Genomic DNA, 13,406 nt, shown 5'->3' with positions numbered 1-13,406 from the left:
AGGGGGGAAAGTAATATCTGGGTTTTGCAAGTCAATATCTGTGCTGCTAAGTTTCAGTTGACTTAAAATTTAAATCTTAACCAGTCAGCGTCATTCTATGTATTTCTTTCATTACACTGCATTTTATTATCCCACCCTTCCTACCAAGGAGCTTAAGAGCAATATAAATGGTCCCCCACCCACATCCCACCATTTCATGCTCAAAACAACCCTATGAGGTAGGCTACACTGAGAGATGGTGACTGTGCCGAAGCCACTGAGGGACTGAATGGGGATTTGAACCCAGAGCTCTTCACCACACTGGCTCTTACTATTTTCTGCATAATGTCTGCTGTATATAAATAGTACCTGACATATTCAATTGCTGAATTTGTACTGAAAATGTGGTGTGCAGGGAAACCGAACATGCGGCAAGAGAATGTGGGGGGAAGGGCAGGAATGGGGGCATAAGCGTTTGCTATTTGTAAGCGCCAGCCTCTGCCTAAGCTGCTGCTCAAGCAGTATATGTGGTACAAATTGAGGAGGATTATTCTGTGTGCGTGTGCTGCATTCTGCAACAGGGGAAGTTACAGGGAAAGGTGGCACAGTCCGCTTCTTAATTTAGCAGTATACTTTTTTAAGAGCATAAAGCAAATTAGTATTTAGGTCTTGCTGGCTCCTGCTGTTCCTATGCACAGCCCCCACCCCAAGTGCTGCAGGGAATCCTCTCTTGTTCCCACTCTATTCCTCTTTCCTTTTGCAGAAAATAAACCCTTTGCTGCCTCTCTGGTCTTTTTGTTTGTTCCCTAGGGAGCTGCTTTTGCTAAGCAAGCCAATTCCATAAAAATAATCCTTGATGATCAACTTCAACGCAGCATTAGACAACTAAGCAGCAGTTAAAATGGCATTACTCTCATTCCCCCCCTGCTATTCTGATAAAAAAAACAAACAGCAGCAAATGCATATGCAACTACAGGCTCTTCTGTGTGGCTTGAGAAAAAGAGGCTTTTCAAAAGCGACAAATGGAACTTGTCTTGCATCCAGCTTTCCCCGAATTCAGGGGTAACTGCAGTAGACGTGTATCAAGATCTTACATGCATATTGTTCTTTTCAACATTCTGTGATGTGGGGGAAATGACACAGGGCCGGATTTAGATGAAGAGAGGCCCTAGGCTACTCCACTTGTGAGGCCCCTCCCCTTCCCCCACCCTCACAACTAGAAGAAAATGGAAGAGTGTTATAAACAAAATTGGGTGAGGCCAAGGATGATGACGGGTATTTAAAAATCTACAATTCACAATTTCTCCTCTAAAGGACGTAAGATATTACTGTTAAATACCATGGTGATTTAAAAAAAAATGCATAAAATTAACACTGAAAAACTTTTGCAATAATTGAACTTTGTAAACCTTTTGCGGCTTGGGCAGGCCTGGAACTAGTTCCCATGTCTTGTTCCACTCTAAGGAATCAAGTTCAGCTTTCATGGCATTTAACATCCTCTAAGGTTAAACTTTGGACCTCTTGGAAACTTGAAGGTTCCCAAACCTTCTCTGAGTTACTAACAACAGCTGTATCTGCTATGACTGTTTTAGCAAACTCTTCAGCATACCTTTTGGGTGTTTTACCCTTTGTGGCCCTTTCAGATCTGCATACTATACACAAGTCTTCTATGCTAGGCTTATCCTCTTTAGGAGAATGCTGGGCAGGCCGGGTCATCCTCTTATATACCTGCTAGGATTGACAAGGCATCTGACCCTCACCTGAATCTCATAGCTCTCCTGTAGCTGCCTCTGATTAGTTATCATTTAACTTGGGAGAAATAATTAGCATCTCACGTCATGTGCATGGAAGTTGCCGAACCAATTAACCAACTAGAAGGATTACTGTTAGTAGCACCAGTTTTCCTATAACTTGATATTGCTGGATAGTTTTGATGAACTGCAAAAGCATTTTTAGTTTGCATTCTGTTACCACCCTGGAATTTTCTTTATTAGTGCCACTTTGTTTTGTACGTTTCCTTGCAAATGAAAGAAAACAACTTTTCTGTTTGTATACAGTGGTACAGAAAAGCAATGACAAATAGAAAAGCAATGACAAACCTAGACAGCATCTTAAAAAGTAGAGGCATCACCTTGCCAACAAAAGTCCGTATAGTTAAAGCTATGGTTTTCCCAGTAGTGATGTATGGAAGTCAGAGCTGGACCATAAAGAAGGCTGATCACTGAAGAATTGATGCTTTTGAATTATGGTGCTGGAGGAGACTCTTGAGAGTCCCATGGACTGCAAGAAGATCAAACGCATCCATTCTTAAGGAAATCAGCCCTGAGTGCTCACTGGAAGAACAGATCGTGAAGCTGAGGCTCCAAAATTTTGGCCACCTCATGAGAAGAGAAGACTCCCTGGAAAAGACCCTGATGCTGGGAAAGATGGAGGGCACAAGGAGAAGGGGACGACAGAGGATGAGATGGCTGGATGGTGTTCTTGAAGCTACCAGCATGAGTTTGATCAAACTGCGGGAGGCAGTGGAAGACAGAAGTGCATGGCGTGCTCTGGTCCATGGAGTCCATGGGGTCACGAAGAGTCGGACACGACTAAACGAGTAAACAACAACAACAACATACAGTGATACCTCAGGTTAAGTATTTAATTGGTTCCGGAAGTCCGTTCTTAACCTGAAGCAGACTTTCCCATTGAAAGTAATGGAAAGTGGATTGATCCGTTCCTGGTGATGAAAAACACCCCCTAAAACAGCTACTTAACGCGAATTTTACTGTCTAGCGAGACCATTGATCTATAAAATGAAGGCAATAATCAATGTACTGTACTATAAAATAAATAAGACAGTATTTTAGATGAAAAAAATTAACTTTTTTTTTTCCTTACGTGCACTGATGATAGTCAGTTTGGATGGGGGGCTTTTATCCATTTCTACAGTCACACAATCAACCAGTAGCTGAACTGGGCTCCACAGATCCCCAAAACAATGGCAGAAGGCAGAGTCCCCCAGAAGTCCCCCAAACGAAGGCACAAAGCAGAGACAAAGGCACAGGGCAGACTCACATAAACAAATCCCAAAATCCCTTGGAGAATCCCAAAATTTTCCACCCAGGTGCGCTTACCTGGCTAGGTGCCACCCATCTTGCTACAGCTGGGAGTGGGGCAAGGGTTGGTAAAGGGCTTTTTGGCCCAGGCTCATCTTTTGTTTCTTAAGAGCTTCACTGTTCTTTGTCTTCACTAGGTAAGTCCTTACCTAACTTTGGGGCTGGGATGCGACCTGCTGGGTATCCTGTGGATGTCAAGGCTTGGCTCGGGGCTGTTGCAGAGGCCTCCCGCGGCTGGAGCCCAGTCATGGAGCCTCTGCAGGCCCTGCGGATGTTGGGGCTTGGCCCCCAGCATTCACGGAGCCCTGCAGGCCCCACAGATGTCAGGGCTTGGCCCCCGGCCTCTGCAGGCCCTGCAGATGTTGGGGCTTGGCTCCCCACATCTGCGGAACCTCTGCAGGCCCCGCGGACGTCGGGGCTTGGCCCCCGGCATCCGTGGAGGCCTCAGAGAGCTCGGACAACTTACTGCCAGGTTACAATCATTTGCAACCCAAAAAACCGTAAGTTGAAGCGTTCGTAACCCAAGGTACCACTGTATGTTGATAATATAATTTTGGTTACTGAGGACAAACAAGATTCTGCAAAAACAAGATTGGGTGCAGGCCTGGCCAGGACATAGGTGTCCTGACTGTGACAAAGGTGACCTGTGTGCTTGCTTGCTTGATTAACAGCTGTTGGGAACTTCAAGGTCCCTGCTCTCCCTTCTTATGGTCTTTGTACTGGACCTGGAGACCCCAATAGAGAGCATCCCATGTCAAGAATGGGGCAAGTGGGCACTCTATCAAATGACAGGACAGGAGTTACACGAAGCAGGGCCTTTTCCCTGGTGATGCCCATTGTATGCCTCACTCTTCCCAGACCTGCTCTCTTTTGGCCTGTATTTTGGAGCTTTATAATTTAGGAAGACTTTGGAAGAACTGGTTGACAAGTCTTATCAGTTGCTGACATATGAGCGGATTTTATTTGCTGCTATTCTGTGCTTCTGGTGCACCAGAGTTGGCTAAGATGCCAGAAGGGATACAATTTCTCCATTATCTGCACAGCAGGGGGTGTTCAGTCAACAGTGCAAAGGCTAAGCTGAAGCATTCCCTGCTGGTTACCTGCTTTCAGCAATAGGGGTCACTGTTTGGTAGTACCCAATTGGTTAGCTGTCAGATTCTACAGCTCCCTATTGGTGGCTCTTAGGTAATTCACAAAATACAGAGTACATTCATAAAACACAGTATACGTTCATAAAGCAGTAACATAAATCTCCATTGCTACATATTGGGTATATATTTCAGCAGTTGAACACACAAGTTTATGACTATGCTGTAGTGTAATGCTTATGCGACTGTGAATAAAAGGTGGCTGGGCTCATTGTCTCGGGGTTTGGGGGGGGAAAGAGGTACAAAACTGATTTCCAGTAAGTGCCCCCCTTTATTTCCATAACAAGTCCTTGAGTCTGTACTCTGAATGGTGGCACCAGGGACCTAGAAGGTGCAGGGCTTGTCAGTCCAACCCCTGAACAGTCTCATCAGGGCTGACCTTAAGGCAACTGGAGCAATTGGGCCAAATTGGGCCCCGCGGGCCACTCCTAAGGGGGCCCCTGCACCAGGGCAATATAGATGGATTTTATTTATATCTATAAGATTTTGCAGACTTTGGTTGTGAACTGGGGCCCTACAAAAAAAAAAATCAAGTTGTGCTCCACTGCTTCAAATTAGGCCCCACTGGCTAGCCCTGAGTCTAATAGTTGCTGGGCCTGAGTTGCCCTACCCTTGCATGAAATCTTGGGTTTACAATTTTGGGAGAGGGCAGACTGTGGCACTGGGGAGCGGGCAGGCTGGCGAGGCCCCCTAGATTTAGAGGCCCAAGTTGTCCTGGCCTCACATGAAGTATTGGGTTTGCAATTTTGGGAGAGGGCAGACTGCGGCACTGGGGAGCGGGCAGGCTGGCGAGGCCCCCTAGATTTAGAGGCCCTAGGCTTCAGCCTACTTAGCCTATACATAAATTCGGCATTGGATATGAGGCCGTGTGCACACTAACCAATTGTAGTTTTCCCCCCTCAGTTATGCCCTCAAATTGCTGCTCTTAATCTAGATTGATTCTGCTGTCCACAAAGGATGGTGTGGTTTGCAAATATGTGCTTGAACTCCTTTCCCTTGATTAGGTTATTCATGCATTTTCCTCCCTGTACAAGTCCCAGGTGAATCAAGTGACGATTGCGAGTTTTGTATATGCCCACTCACAATGTAACTGGACAGGTGTGGATATGCACACATACACACACCTTTCAAGTCTGCCTACATCTTTCTTTCTTTTTTCCAAATAGGCATACATAAAAACATTCAATCTAGATTGCGTGTGAGCTACCACTGATTCTAGAATAAAATGCCATATGTATGCAACCTAAATCAGAACCATGAGGGTAGGGAGCAAGGAGCATATATTTCAAAGAGTCACAGCTGCAGGCCACTTTATGTTCTTTCATATTTGTATGGCAACTTCCATAGCAGGCACTGCTGACCCTTTATCCCAATTTTAAAATGCTATGGAAAGTACAACACCACCTTCCCTCGAGAAGCTGCATATGTACTAAGTAGCTAAACCAAAAAACCGCTAGTAAATCCAGCCACTTCTACCCCTGTTCATTTCCCTAAAACCCTAGAAACAGCCTCGTCTTTTGTTATGCTCTAACATGGAAATACATGCAGGTTATAAGGCTAACTGGAATGGGCCAAAGTGCAATGAAGACTAGACAGGCTCAGGGCATGGACCACTAAAAATTCTTACGGTTTGCTTTCAAGTAAGCTTCCCAATTCAAATGATAAATAAGGAGGAGAATAAAAATGCACTTTGCTGTGGTTCAGTGGGACTGCAGGCTGCTGATATAAGAAAGATTTATGCTTTGAGACAACACAATCCCAATGCAAACCATCCACACAGAAGCTCATAAAGAAGATTAATCTTACATTGCAGTGAGACATATTTCACCACAGAAGTTTTCCATGGCTAAGATGGTATCTAGAGAAGTTTGCTGAGGGAATACCTATAGGCTAAGAATCACTATGCTGGCGTTTTTTTTTAAGCCTTTATGTGCTACGATTCTGTAGGAGCAAGGGGAAGAAAAAGAAGTAGTTTATACTGCAACTTCCTATTACTTTTACAACAGGGTTCCCTCAAATTACATTGCAACCTTTGAGTCCTGCAAGCCTCTTTTCTTCTCACAAGCACTTAATTTTGGCTAGGTCAATGGCCTGGTTTACTCATCATCTTAAGCAGCAACTAACCATGGTTTCCCATAGGGTTGGGGAATTGTTTAGGAGTTTTTGGTTGTTGTGGATGGTGTTTTTTTTTTTTTTGTATTTTATTTTTAAATCTTATGATTTATGTGGAAATTGTTCAGTTTGGTTGTGTACTTTTTGATGTATTTTATTTATTGTTTATGACTTCTTTTGTTATGTTTCTAAGTATGTTGTAAGCTGCCTTGAACATTGTTATGGAAAGGCAGCATACAAATAAAATGATGGTGTCCAAACCAGTAGTTGTGGTTCACTGAAACCTTGGTTTACTGAACCATGGTTTCACCAGGATTTATTGAAACAAGCTAGGATCATTTGCCACAGGTTGGAGTTGATTCATTTCAAAGAATAAACCATTCTTAGCATGTGCAATAGTTTGTCTGAGTTTAGAAGTAATGAGGGCGAAAAACAAAGTTGAAAGAGAAGTGAAAGGTGGAGGACAAGAGAGGGGGAGGAGTGCATGAGCCTGGAGCTTATGTATGTAATTCTATGGTCTAGGGCTTAGTGTTATGTGTGAATGCAGTCAACAGCTAACATTATTAGTCACTTTTATTTCAGTGATTGCATTACTTTAACACTAAATTGAAAGCAAACAAAATCTTAGCAATTTTGGACCAGATTGAAAGAGGAGGAGAGCATTATGACTCACACTCCCGGTTGACCAATTGCCACTGCAAACATAGCAGACAAGTATTGTGAATTACAGAAAATAACCTCTGTCATAGGGCTTTGACAGTGTCACAACTTAGTGATATCTATTGGAGGGGGGATGGGAGGGAGAGTACCGTGAAAGCTATTACTGCAGGGGACTGTTGCTTGTCTGCTGCTAATTCTGTGTGCCAAGTGCTTGGCATATGTTTGCCTTCAATGTTTGCTTCCCAGATCAAACCCTTATTTTCAGACTAACTCATTTTTAGATCCCCGCCTTGCCATATTTCCTTTCTTCCTCCATAAGGATGTTGTTTGTGTTTTCATTGCAATTTTCTATTTTATTTTAATCTTTGCCCTCTCTCAGTCTGCTTGTCTATATTTCCTAACCATTTCCCATCCCTAGCGGACGGTGTTTCTGAAGGCTATTGCTGGGAGGATATTGCTGGGGTTCTCCTAATGGCCTGCTCACATGACAGACTGTTCCATGCAAACAAACAAAACTGGATGATAGGGAAAATGGTTCCAACTTAAGAGTGGGATTCAACCAAGCTTTACTGAGAGTAGACCCACAGACATTAATGAACATTACTAAGTTAGGCCCATTAATTTCAGTGGGTCTATCCAGACTAAAACTTAGTTTCATACCACCCTTATTATGCATTCCTAGGAAGCCTTCTTCTTTGTGTATTAAGTTTCTATGTGGAGAGATTATTGTTAGTACATTTAACATCATTATTGTATGAAGGGTCAGTCATGCCAGTTCCCACCTGCAGGCTGAAGTGCTCAAGCCAAGACAGTTTTACCACAACATCTGCCATGTGTAAGATCTAGATCAGTAACTAGCCAGATGTTGTTGAACTCCTGGTTCCATCAGCACTGACCACATTGGCTATTCTGGAGCCCAACAAACATCTGAGGGCCACAGACTCTACACCCTACTCCAGATTATTGATACTCACTGAGAATTACACATGCCCTTGGCAGGCGTGCAAATATCTCTTATTGTTGGACTTGGTGCATTATGGCTGGTGGTCTAATACTAGAAGATAGCGGGGTGGGGTGGGGGGACGACGCACATAATTGATGTAAGGGCTGAGTACAATTTCAGGATGTGTAGCATCCTAGACAATATGTGATAGCTTAAGGTCTATAGCACTTGCTACCAGTTTCCAGAAGCAAAACACAGTTTCTAAAACGCAAAAGACTCATAAATCACAGTTTGTGGTTTTTAGTGGGTGAGTCCACCACATTCTCACTTGGGCTTCCCACATGAATCATTTTATATTATTAGTATAGCAATCTAGAGGGGGGATGCAGTCCCTAGAACTGTATGTCAGACAGCAGATTTAATTGGCATTTTATGGCATTTTCTGTATTTTATGACTTTTGGAAGAAAACAGACTCCAAATCAATAAAATGTCATAAAATACCAAAACCACAGATCTCTGTCATATTCAACGCATGCACTCAATGCAGCTTTAGCTACTTAGCTACAGGCACAGAATAGCGGAATGTTAATTCAAAGAAAGAGAGCACTAACTTTAGCATTCCCTTCATTACTAACCTTCCCTGGGACACAAAGGATCTACAGATTGCCATCATAAGCCCTGACCTCATTGGGCATACAAGTGTCACACCATCTGCTTCTGAATGCAACCAGCTGCTGGGGCTAGATAAGTAGCACTCAGAGCACATTTCTGTACCATCTCAAACATTTAGGGCTGGGATTCTCCAATGTGGCTAAAGGAGGTCAAGAGACACTGACCCTTGGATTCAACAGCCAGCTATATGCTCCTTCAGAAACCACAGGTCTTGGATGCCAATACTGCAAAAATGAGGATTTCAGAGTGGTGTGGAATATCTGCTCTAAACAGACAGCACCACTGAACTTTAAAAATGTAGGCATCTTTACTGCATAAAGAAGCAAAGAACCCTTTAAGAAGATTTAGTGGGCCAGATGCTAAGCAAGAGGAAGCTGGCTTATTTCCTAGACTTTAATGGGGGCTCTAAGAAGTCGCAGCAGCTGAGGAGCCTCCTGTATAAGGAAACCTTATAGCTGTTTCACTGAAATGCCAAAGCAGATACATATATAGATCCTGAACCTGCAACCTCCCTGGGTTATGTAACTCACACTGCAGTTAATGGAAGAGCCAGGTTTGAATCATAGTTATAAGAATGCAATGCCTCACAGCAAGCAAAGTATGTGAAATAAAAAGGGTGGGGGAAAGGTATGGCATTCAACTAAATAACCGTGACTGCGCAATGGGACTTCCCCCCTCCTCCTGTAATGCAGGCCCTGCCTGACCCCTCAAATTCGGGGGGCACACAGGGGGAGGAGAAAGGGAGAGAGTTCCATTGTACAAGGAGAAATCCTTGCACTGAAGGAACTTAGCGCTATGTTGAATACAACCCTATATCTCTGCACTGGTGTAAAGTAAGAATAAGGCTTTCTTAGGAAATGCAGACAGCTGATCAGAGGGAAATGTGTTAGCCAAAAGTTAAGCGCAATGCTGCCTTCCCAGCAATGCAATATAGACAGCTCCAGGCCTTACAGTCAGAGACAGGGCTGGCCCAAGACATTTTGCTGCCTAAGGCGAAAGACAAGATAGCGCCTCCCTCCCTACAGAAGCCACTGGACTGGCAGTTAGCCCTTACACTAGAAACAGGATAGCATCCTGCACCATACCTGAGGCAATGAATCAGGCTAGGGCTACCAGGGCAGACTGTGTGGCAATGGCTGGGGGTGGGGGTGGGGGTGGGGGTGTTCAGGGCTGACAATACTGAGCTAGAGAGACCAATGTTCTGATTCAACATAAGGCAGATTCCTGTGTTCTATGTAATATGGAGCAGGGGGGCTGCTCAGATTCTGCTTGTTGGCTTGCTTCCCATGAGCATCTTGTTGGCCACTATGAGAACAGGATGCTGGACTAGATGGGCCCCTGGTCTGATTCAGCAGGGGTTATTTTTATGAGAACCTCTCTTGCAAGCAGATAAGTCCCCCTCAAAAAGAGTCAAGAAGGGATTGGTGACTAGCCCACTGAAAATTGCCATTAGCATCATCCAGTATATTTTCCTGAGGATTTCTTTTTGCACACCTGGTTCTCCCTCTGTCCGCAGACTGCACAAGTTGCCAACAACTGACCTGCTGTGTCCCAAAGAGGATCCTGGGCCTTGTTAGAAGACCCAACAATTTGAACTGCTCTTTGAATCCTAGCTAAAGGTCTGATGTCCCCATATGTTATTCAGGTCAGCTAAAAATAGATTGAGGAAAGTTTAACAGGGGGGAAAGGGTTTATGTCTAAGGGTTATATCTAGGGTTTTATATCTTAATTTACATCTCATTGTCTGGGCCTTCAGCAATGGCTCTGCCTACTAATTAAAACAAATGAGAGGAGCATGGTGTGGGGAGACCCTCTGGCTTTATCTAGGCTCTGAAAAATGAACTTCAAATAACTTCCTTTGTAAAAGAATAAAGGAGAACGGAAGGGAGCTTGGAAAGAACTCAGCTAGTGAGAGGGGCAATTAGTACTTTTCAATCAACAGGCAATGAAGAGGTCCATCTACAATTATCCACAGAAAGAGACCTGCTTTTTCTCCAATTTTCTCAGTGATAGAGCACCTGCTTTACATGCAAAAGGTCCAAGATTTAGTTCCCAGCATGTAAATCTGGGAAAGATGAAACCCTGGAGAGCTGCTGCCTGTCACTGTAGACAATACTGAGTTAGCTGGACCAATGTTCTTTCTCAGTACAAGGCAGCTTCCAATGTTCAGTCTGGTTGGGGAGAAACAATAGCTGTAGGACCATCACCTTCATTCTCCTGGATATGCTGGTTTCCTCATGGAGGTCGTAGGAGCCAAAGATGTGACTTCCCCCACATGCATTCTAAAGTGCTACACAATCCAGAAATGACTTTGGTTTCTTCATCCGCTTGAGTTTGGAAGGACCATAGCTCAGTGGCAGAGCGCATGGTTTGCATGCCAAGGGTCCCATGTTCACTCCTCTGTATCGCCAGGTAAGTCTGCAAAGGACCCATGTCTGGAAACTTGGAAAGCTGCAGTCAGGCAGTGTAGATTATCTTTTGCTGATCTGTTATGGGACTCCAACTCTCGGCAGTCTAACATGGTCAATAGCCAGACAAGGTGGGCAAACAGATGGGGATTGACTGGGTGAGAAGGGAAGCCTTGAAAGAAGCACCAGTACAACCCTTCCCCAAAAGGCCATCCTTAGACCAAGAAGTACTCAACAACTATAGGTCAGTGATAAATATCCCCTTCCTTTCTGGTAATTCAGGAACTTAAGAAGCTGCCTTATGCTGTGTTGGACCCTTGGTCCAGCTATTTCTGCATTTTTTAAGTGGACTGGTAGTAGCTCTTTGAGGTTTCTGACCAGCCTTGTTTGTAGATGTCAGAACTGAACCTGGAACTTTTTGCATGCTCTGCAAAAAAGCCGGAGCTCTTTCACAAAGGACGCCTCTTGCCAGCCAACTGACTTACAGATGTCACCTCCCTCCCTCCCAACTCCTGTCTCAAGCCATTAAAACAACAGAAGCTGAAACACCAGACAAGGATCAATACCTACAACTTTGTGTGGGAAAACTATGGACAGAAAATCATTCACAGGACAATCTCTTACCATTCTCCCTCACACACCTTTTAACATCTCGCCAGTCAAATTCCCTGTCACTGGTAAGAGTTTTGGGCGTCAGTTCTTTCAATAAAGCTGGAAACAGAATGCTTTTTAGAAGCCTATTTCAAGTACGTTTTCTTCTTTCCCCCCTTAATATATAGGCCTGTCACAGATGAGACTCTGAAGCTTGGGCACCTTTTTTAAAAAATGACACCTGAAAGCCAATTCACACGCCTAGTAGACTCATGGTGCTTTTCTTTTCTTTTCTTTTCTTTTCTTTTCTTTTCTTTTCTTCTTCTAAATTCCAGCTATGACATTCCTTGCTTATTGTGAGTAGGCCAACACAAGCAGAAAATAAAAATAAATGCTCAGTTTGAATGTCACAGCCAAAACATATTGAGGTGATTTGAAGAGGTGTGCAAAAACCCAGTTTGACGATGGAACCAATTTCCTGGTATGGAAACTGGCTGGTGGGGTGGGTGAGTGCTGTCAGACCTGTTGGGGCTGCTTTAGCTTTGGGTTTCCCAAGTCAGTCAGGGAGTTGGGTCTATGTTACTGTATACAGTTCTATCCTATGAAAACTGGAACCAAACTGCTTGTGATTAACAAGTCAGAAACCATATTGCTATTTTGAGGCCATTTTGGCATATAAGTGCACAGGGCTGAGCTGCACAGGGCCTTATATGTTAATACCAACATGTATTAAACATCTATGTAGTTGGGTTTCACCAATGTACTTAATGGTATCCCTGGGGATTTTCTGAATACATTTGTGCAGGGCGCAAAGCCCCACACTGATGTTTTCTCACTGATGTAAAAGCCAGCAAAAAATAACAACCCACTGTCCACATACATAGGCACTGCACACTATACGAGGCACAGGAGGACAAGATGACAGCTTTCCTCTCCGACATGGCAGGGTACAATTTAAGGTGTGCCGTACTTCAAGAAAATCAAGAAACAATGGGAACAAAATTGCCTCTAAGCTAACTTTCTTCTGCCTCTCATTTTTAGCTTTCAGCCGGCTCTAAATTGTGCTGACTGGAATGATTTAATGGGAATGACTGCTCCAGAATGAAAAGTAGCATTCAGTTCTGCTCACTGCCCTAAACTTTAACAAGAGGCAAAGGTTGCTAAGCAGCTATTTCAAACATGAGAGAAGTGAGGATCACCCAGATCACAAAGGGGGCAATTCAGCTCACTTGCTGTGTACTACTGTCAGCCCCAAAATCTATGACTGAGAAAGTACTTGTCCCAAACTCCATGTGATTTTAAAAATGAATTATGAACAAAATATCATAATTGCATAAAATGCACAATAGAAAACAGAAGGAACCCTCGTGAAACCCCGTCTCATTTTGGCTCTCTAACACTACATGATATGTGTGGGGAACTACACATTGGTGAGTTATTTCACCCAGTGCTTTTTTTCCTTAAAAAATGTTTAGGGGTACTCTCATTCTGTCTGAGACTCAGGAAACACCGTGACAGGAAATGAGGCCGCCATCGGGGGTAGCAATGGAACTGACGATTCGCCGTGCTAGAGAAGAAACTATTTTTTAAAAAAGAATTAGTTTCTTCTCCCGTTAGATTCACAAAATGTTTAGGGGTATATGTACCCGTGTCCCCCCAGAAAAAAGCACTGATTTCACCTATTGCCACACTACCACCCAGTTCTGATGATTATATAAACTATGATTAATGCAACTGAGAATGAGCCATGTTAATTCTTAAACTCCTAATCCTCTCTCCTCATATATATGT

General features: G+C 43.7%; 1 protein-coding gene across 11 annotated transcripts in view; it reads right to left on the bottom strand.

The window, feature by feature from the left end:
* The window catches only part of TSPAN4 (tetraspanin 4), a 503,822-nt gene that overhangs the window by 52,655 nt on the left and 437,761 nt on the right, over positions 1-13,406 (bottom strand). The gene's annotated exons all lie outside the window — the stretch shown is intronic.

Source organism: Podarcis tiliguerta (genome assembly GCF_965153285.1).
Source record: "Podarcis tiliguerta genome assembly, chromosome: 1".
In the NCBI taxonomy this organism is placed as follows: Eukaryota; Metazoa; Chordata; class Lepidosauria; order Squamata; family Lacertidae; genus Podarcis; species Podarcis tiliguerta.
The sequence above is the reverse complement of the archived record's forward strand: the minus strand, read 5'-3'. Positions and strand labels throughout refer to the sequence as shown.